Source organism: Poecilia latipinna, unplaced genomic scaffold (assembly GCF_001443285.1).
Source record: "Poecilia latipinna isolate Pla-1442-1.1 unplaced genomic scaffold, P_latipinna-1.0 Scaffold3522, whole genome shotgun sequence".
Classification (NCBI taxonomy): Eukaryota; Metazoa; Chordata; class Actinopteri; order Cyprinodontiformes; family Poeciliidae; genus Poecilia; species Poecilia latipinna.
In genome coordinates this window covers 31,721-39,524 of record NW_015116138.1, presented here as the reverse complement: position 1 = coordinate 39,524, position 7,804 = coordinate 31,721, and the positions used below count along the sequence as shown (strand labels likewise).

The 7,804-nt window shown below is 39.6% G+C and overlaps 2 long non-coding RNA genes across 4 annotated transcripts in view; both read left to right on the top strand.

The window, feature by feature from the left end:
- The first annotated feature begins 2,296 nt into the window (after positions 1–2,296).
- LOC106941159 (uncharacterized) lies at positions 2,297–3,797 on the top strand. The gene is made up of 2 exons (XR_001423281.1): positions 2,297–2,474; positions 2,939–3,797. It is a non-coding gene; the product is annotated as an uncharacterized LOC106941159 (long non-coding RNA).
- A 1,783-nt stretch (positions 3,798–5,580) lies between these two features.
- Positions 5,581–7,804, top strand: part of LOC106941158 (uncharacterized) — a 7,413-nt gene continuing 5,189 nt past the window's right edge. Inside the window, exons 1-2 of one of the 3 annotated variants that reach the window (XR_001423279.1) lie at positions 5,581–5,669; positions 7,327–7,662. This is a non-coding gene — a long non-coding RNA (uncharacterized LOC106941158). Of the gene's footprint in view, positions 5,670–6,071; positions 6,141–7,326; positions 7,663–7,804 lie in introns of those variants that run through there. The other 2 variants (XR_001423278.1, XR_001423280.1) reach the window with 2 other exon arrangements.

The following is a 7,804-nucleotide window of genomic DNA, read 5'->3' as shown; positions in this document are numbered from 1 at the left end:
GCAGATTTTTTTGTGCAGTTTTTTTTCACAGTGTTCTGCATCCTGATTGACCTTATTGCTATAAACAGTCTCCGCGCTTCTTCTCTACCTGAGTGCCAATAAAGTTACGGTATTTAATACAGATTGGCCATTCAGGAGATGGAAACTGAAACTTTGAATGCCTGCTGGAAAAAACTGGCCAGAGGCAGAAGAACCCGACCGGAGGCTCATTTAACAAGATCCATCGCTTTGCCGTAGATACAGCTGTGAGTCTCGGGGCAGGTTGGAGGAGACGCTTTAATGACACGACTCCGGATCACATTAAGGCCCGACTGGTGAACATCCGCTGATCTGAAAACAGGTTTTGTTCTTTGGTTTCAATCTATTTATTTATGCTGTGCAATAACTGTAAAAAATAAAGGTAAATACTTCATGGATTTCGCCTATCACGGGTTATTCTCGAAAAGCAACCACTAAGAAAAACAAGGGTTCGCTGTAAATACAGGGTTTACTTTGTTTTTTTCTACAGCAGGAGAAGTTTTGTCAAAAAAGCGTAACAGGCTAAATTTCAAAATGTTGTAAAAACTTTTTTTTTATAAAAATTTGTGAGAAAAAAAAAACAATCCACAAGCATCCTCATTCAAACACGTTCACTTAAATTTTCACTTTATGGTTCATGTTCACATTCTTTATTCATTGTATCTAAGAATATCAAATATATTTTAAATTTAACTGAAGATATGACATAATAAAATATGTAATATACAATAAAATACAACAGCTTAAATCATAAGTCTTTGTAGTAGTCATCAAATCACTACGTTGCCTGTAGGAATTTTTAATGTCCAGCAGGTGTCAGTATTGACTCAGAATCAATACAGTTTTGATTTGGGTCGAAACGATACATGACGCCTCATCTACCCACCATTACTGATTAATCTATTCAGGTGGTGCAGCAGAGGCACATCTAGAAGTTGCAGGACAGCGGCCCTTCAGGACTGGAGTTTGACGCCCTAGATGCTCTAGATGCTTTGTAATACTTTGGATTTGTTTTAAATGATGTTGATTGTTCTTTTATCTTTGTTGTTTTTCTATTTCAAAACTGAAAATTTGTTGATCTAAATTGTGATTTTAATAATTTATCACAATAAATAAGTATTTGTTCCACAGGTTTGGAGATGAGAGGCTATGGCAGCCAACTAAGGTGATTTATTCTAATATTAAAAATTGGATCAAAATGTTGCATCTGGCTTATGCAGGCTGAGTTTGTCTGATGTTTTGTTATTATTCTTTCTAGACTGTCGCCCGTAAGCAGAGCCCCTCTGGAGACTTGATTTATGAGAACATTGAATCTCCCAGCAACAACCAGAAGGAGAACTGATCAGATACACGTGGAGCTAAAACAAATATTTTGTGAGAAAAAATAATAATAATTTTGTCCCTCATTTCACAAAGAGAAACTCAGATGTTACATATATAGAGTGAAATATTTCCTTTATTTCTTGTCATTTTGATTATTCGGACTTGCAGAATTAAAACATAAAATTTATTTTCTCAGATGAATAAAAATAATATTTTATCAGAGTTCTGGAAGTCCAGGCTGCTCTGATTGAACCTTCAGCTCATCTGCATCGTTGGTTCTGGTGTCTCTCATCTTCCTCTGATCAATACTCCATACATCCTCTGTGGGTTATTGATCAGCGCAGCTACCTGCTGTTTCCATGGTAACCTGAGCAGCTTTTGGTGCCATGTGACTCCAGGTTCAGTCCAGTCCTGGTGAAACTTCCTCAGATTTTTTATGAATTTTGTTTGATAATCAGCAGCCCTTAAATACATGTTTTGTATTTAATTGCTCTGTGCTGCGTAGATATCTTGATGCTCTTTTGCGGTTATATGTTTCAGTCTGGTCATTTTTCTCTATAACTTTTTTTGTTATAGAGAAATAAGAAAATTCTCTAGTATTTGCTGTGAAACTGCTAAACAAGGTCATGGTTTCAGCTAATAAGTTTTGTGAATCTGCTGGGGTTTTTTCCTACAGTGATTTTGTAGTCCAGGTTCAGTTAGTAGACAAACTGTTTGGTTGGAGTGTGTAATCACCCCACCTTTACATCAGAGCCTCTACAACAGGGGTGTCAAACTCCAGTCCTCAAGGGCCTCTGTCCTGCAACTTTTAGATGTGCCTCTGCTGCACCACACCTGAAAAGAATAATTAGGTCATTAGCAAGGCTCAGGAGAACCGATCTACACAGGGAGGAGGTAATTAAGCCATTTCATTCCACTGTTTTTTACCTGTGGCACATCTAAACACTGCAGGACAGCAGAGGACTGGAGTTTGACACCCCTGCTCTACAAGGTGTCCGGTTAAATTTTGTTTTTCTCAGGAATGTTCTCATATCAGTGGGGAAGTCTGTTTGTACAGAGCACTGAAGGATGAGAGCTTCAGGAACCTCTGCTGGTATCGACAGGGATTTTCAAAAGACTGCATCTGATTGAAGGTCAGTTCCTTCTGCCTACAGAAACGAGGGACGCAGCAAAGCACTAGTAACGCTAAAATGACAGCAAAGCTTATTTTAGACATGAATGTTGTGGTGATGGCAACATCCTGGCCGTTGGTTTGATAGTAGCATTGAGTCTTCTGCTTCTGTTAGTGCTGTATGCTAGCTGTTAGCTTCCTCCTGTAGGATAAAACTGTACTGCATGTTTTGGATATAATTATTTGGTTTTTGTTTCTGTTTTTGTCTTGCAGACCCATGATCCAAATCATGTGTTCTGCAAAAGTGACATGATTCATAGTCATACTACAATTACGTCATTAATACTGTGTTGGCATTAATATTTAAAAAGGTGTCTGAAATGCCTGGACACTGTAGCTGAACTACGCTGCATATTGTAGATAGTAGGTATGAATGGAGAGGATGTAAATACAGTAATTACACCATTGTGATGTGTGGTTCTGCAGGTTGGTCGTCTTCATTCTCTGGGTCAGACTCTGGCGCCAACATGATGGATGGACAAGTCTTCTGTTGTTGACAGCTTTAATAAACTTTAGAAATTAAAGTTTCTCTGCCGGTCGATAATCATGTCACTGTTATCAAACCAGGAAAACGGCTGAACAGGATGGAGTGGACCACTGTGCGTCCTGTAAGGGCTGGGGCGTCAAATGTCTCAATCACATTAAAAAAGACGCAGCAAAACAAGTTTCTGTAAAACGCCTCAGGACTGGTAAACGAGGGCCAAGAATTCAGACCAACACATTGAAGTTTACTTTATGTAGACCATAAGTGAATGATGGCTGATGTTTTCTACGCTGAGCCTCGGGTGGATGGAAGCAGCCATGATGAGCCGCTGTGCTATAACTGAGCTTCAGCTCTGCTGCTGCCATGTTTATCCTCACTGATCAGCAGGAAACCTGAAGCTGAGACAACGATCAGAAACACAAGAACACAAACAGAATCTGCAGCTCTGCTCCTACAAACACTAAAGGCCTGCAAACGCTTCACCTCAGGTTTAATTTGGTTGTTTGAAAGGCTCAGCCCTGCAGACTGCTGTTACAACATGCAACCTGGGCTTTCATCAGAGGGACTGCAAATGGATTCAGTGCAAAATGAAAAAATAACAGCAAAATACCAGCCACTGTGGGAAGAGAAAATAAAAACTTCAGATTGCATTAAGGAGTAAGAAACCAAACTGTATTCGTATAAAACTTTTCACACACAACATGCATACATCAAACAGCCTAAAACTAGTTAAGCCAATCTGAGTCAATCAGCTGCATTATAAAAATAAATCAACAGAATCAAGGCAGCGCAAAGTTCAAGTTTATTTCCGTAGCACATTTAGAAACACCTGCAACACTGACCAAAGTGTTGCACAGAAGCACAAAAAGGAATATCAACCTTCAAAAAATCAAAACCATCACCTTTCCTGAAATAATGGCCAAAATCACTTTTAGCCCATTTATCAAGTCCAGACGACCCAAAGTACTTCACACTACGGCTACTCATAGTAGCCACAGCTGCCCAGTGGCTGCCATGCCACTGTCAGACTGCTAGTCGGTGTTAGCATCTACCTCGTTAGCCTCGTTTGCTCTTATTGCCTATTGGTTTCCTGGATGTTCATCTCGTTCTCCGTTCAGCTGAAAGTAAAGCCTAAAATATAATATATTCGTAATTTATTCATGATGAAAGTTGATATTATTGAGGTTAAAGCATGAAAAATATGCCTTGTTACATCATCTAGTGGCCCATGTGTCCGGACTGAGAGCCACCATATTGTTGTCCCAAACATGTCGCATTGAGATCGGTGAGCATATTCTGTGCCTTTCATTTGGGTTTTGGTTCTGTTTATCACATTGTTGTTGAATAACAGCCTTTATCTTAACTACTTAATTATTCAAATGTAAACTTTTACTGATTTTGGGTAAAATGTAATGTTTAATATTGTGTTTGAAAAATTATTTTACAATTTACAAAAAGTGAACTGAGGTAAAAGAGAATTGTTTTATTGGAAATTGGAGCAATTTGATAAATTGATGTCAGATATGGTGTCTATAGCAACATGATTTAAGGATTAAGGCTAGAACAGCTTAATAAAATTCTATATTTCTGCTGGTCCGGTCTGTTGACAGGTCAGGGTTTTATGCTGGATTGTTCCTGAGGTGGATTCCTCCTGGGAATTCGACGGCGAGCCTTCCCACCTGGACTGGAACTGGATTCCTTCGTTTCCATTTGGAGTCCTGCTGCACCCTGCGGTGTTCACAACAATGCATGTCAAAAACTGTCGCTTCAGGTTCTACTGTGTGCACTTTGGATGCGTTCACACCAAACGCGTTTTGAGCGTCAGGCGCGTCTGGTTTACCTTCAACGTCTATGTGGTTTGTCGGACGCGTTGGACACGCTCAACACTCCAAACGGTTCAAATCATGCCGCTCGAAATGCGCCGCAACGGCCCTCGATGCGCCTCCACATGGGCTTTGAATGTAAACCAGACGCGCCTGACGCTCAAAACGAGTTTGTGTGACGCACAATTAGTTGTGAAGCATTTTGCTCACGATGATGTCACCGCGACTTTTATCTTGTTGTAGTCGATCTTAAAAGAAATTGTTCAACCGCGTGTGTGTGTGTGTGTGTGTGTGTGTGTGTGTGTGTGTGTGTGTGTGTGATAATAATGGTAAATGTATGACTGAAAAATGGTTTATTTTTGGCTAAATAAACTAAAAATATTGCTGTTTATTTACTGGTTAACTTTAAGCTCCTCAGCACTGGAAGAAGCCTCCTGGGCAGGATGGGGTCTTCAGACATCAGACGGCTGAGGAACAGAACTGGAACCAAAACATTCGGTTCCTGTGAGAGAACTGGTCATCCTATGATCCGATCTGCTGGAGATGGATGGATAATATTTCATAACAGGTTTTAAAAGTTCTATGAAATATTTTAGTCACTAAAACAAAAGATGTTGTTGACTGTGTAAAGACATGAAGACACAAAACTGCAGCTAAAGCTTGAGAGGAGGAGTGAAGGGTAAAGTTTAAAGCAGGAACTGGGAGGAGATAAGAAGACCATTTAGATTTTACTACATCTGAGGAAGAACCTCCTTCAGCTGGAGAAGTAGAGGTCCGAGAGACGAAGCAGGAAACCATCAGAGATTCAACATGAAGACCAGTCGCATCTTTTTCTGCTTCATTGTAGTCTGTGAGTACTTTATTTTTATTTTGTTTAATTGAATGGAGAAACTGAAGTAGTGGTCGGTTTCTCACAGCAGAACGGTTCTGGTTCAGATCCGCCTCACAACATTCAACCCCTAAAGATGGGCACCAATGTTCCTATGTTGGTAAAAATCTAGAAAATAACCCATGCAAACATTCTCATGCAATAGAAATGGATTGAATTTTCAAATATTAATATTAAAGTTTAGCTGAATGTTGGTGACTCCTGAAATGGCAGCTTGGTTTCTAGGGAAAAAAATAATAAAACTTTGACCAATCAACATCAATCTTAATGTTTTTTTGACTGCTGTAAATTTCATCCTTGCTACTGAAAATGTAGGAAAGCTTCGGGTTGCTATGGTGATAACGTTGCCAGTGGCGACAGCAGCAGTCATGGGAAAGCTCAGACCAAATTCTCCGTCTTGAATCACAAAGCAGAGGGTTTTACAGACGGTCGGTAAGACACAGCTTCTGATTTTCAGTGTTTTATTCGTCTTTGCTGCCATGTTGACTTTTCTTGTGTTTGGTGTTTCTATTCATCAGCTGCTGTCATTTATTCTTTGATGATAATCGAGAACGGTTGAAGCTCACGTTCTTCTGGTTAGCATGATGCCGCTGTGATGTTTTCTGATGTGGGGTTTTATAAGAAGCTGAAGTCCTGTTCGCTGACTCAGATCTATAAATATTCATATCATTTTTTGTTCTTAGCAGATAAATTCAGTTGCTGCTTGGTGTTCTGGTTCTTGCAGAACCTGGATCAGTCCTGCTGATCTCTGGGTGAATTTTATGCGTGTAGCTGTGATCATGTCACCCGACATCAGAGTTTAGTCATCTTAGGTAAGCTGGCCTCTGCTGGGGCGTTGCATGGCGCGGTGGTTGGAGCGGCGCCTCGAAGGACCTCGACCCGCATTCAACTCCAGTTCTTGGTTCCTTTGTCTTTCCCTGCTTCTCCTGCATAACTTGTAAATAAAGGCCACAAAGCATCTTTTCAAAGGAAGAAATGAAGGCCTCTGGTGTCATTGGAGATTCCCAAAAGTTCAGTTTGATCAAATGTAGCCTGATGTTTGGTCAGTAATCACTGCATTAGATTGGCCAGTTTTAAAATTTTCATTCTGATTCAAAGTTAGTTGTTGACAAGATAAATTATTAAATTCTGTATATTTTGCAAGTTATTGAACAATCCTTTTGCTTTTATCAAATTTAACCCTTCATGTTATTTTACTGCATGAATATTATGATATTATTGTGCAAATGGAATCATTTTCTGACTGTTTAAATGTTTATATTGAACTAGGAAAAGTTCAGATATTTATCTACATCTGTTGTTCCTAATCCAGCCTCTAGCGCCCTCTGGTGGACGTGTTGAACATAACAGCTCTCTGTAATTCACTGGTCTGGACCAGATTAGGTTCACACAGGATTTTAGGAGGTTCTAGTATTTAATTCAGCTGCATGTTGGAGGAACAACCTGCAGGATTCAGATGAACTCTGTTCTTTCTGAGTTGATTTCAGGAAATTAGTCTTTTCTTTTCTTAATCCTCCTGATGTTGTACAGCCTGTAGGCTTGAAGAATGTAGAAAATGTGGTTAGATTGTAGTTTCTATCAGGAAGTTCTGATATTAACTGTTCTTTTTCTCTTTTAGCTCTGCAGGTTGGGAACAGTGGTTCTTTCAAGGAAATTAACCATTACTATCGGCTACCTGGAGAAGACCTCTCCATTACATGCTCTCTCTCACCTGGACCAAGGCGGATTTTCTGCAGAGAAAACTGTCAAGGAGAAAACGTTCTTATTAACACAACGTCTAATAAAGAAACAAGTGGAAGAAACAGCATTGAATATTCTGAAAGAGTTCATGACAAGTCTTATAATTTAACTGTGAGAGTTTCTAATGTGACCCACTCTGACTCTGGACTGTACAGATGTGGTCTGAGCGACTCTCCTTCTACATTCGTAAAATTCAAAGCTGTTGTTGCAGAAGGTGAGTTTATGTTTAAGCTGCATTTTGTTCTAAAGAAGTAAAGGACGTTTCAGTCGCTCACAGAGCTGCTGATGTTCATCTTATACTGAAGTTGGTTGAATGAAAACATGAAACTAAACCTGTTGAGCTAAATTATCATGGA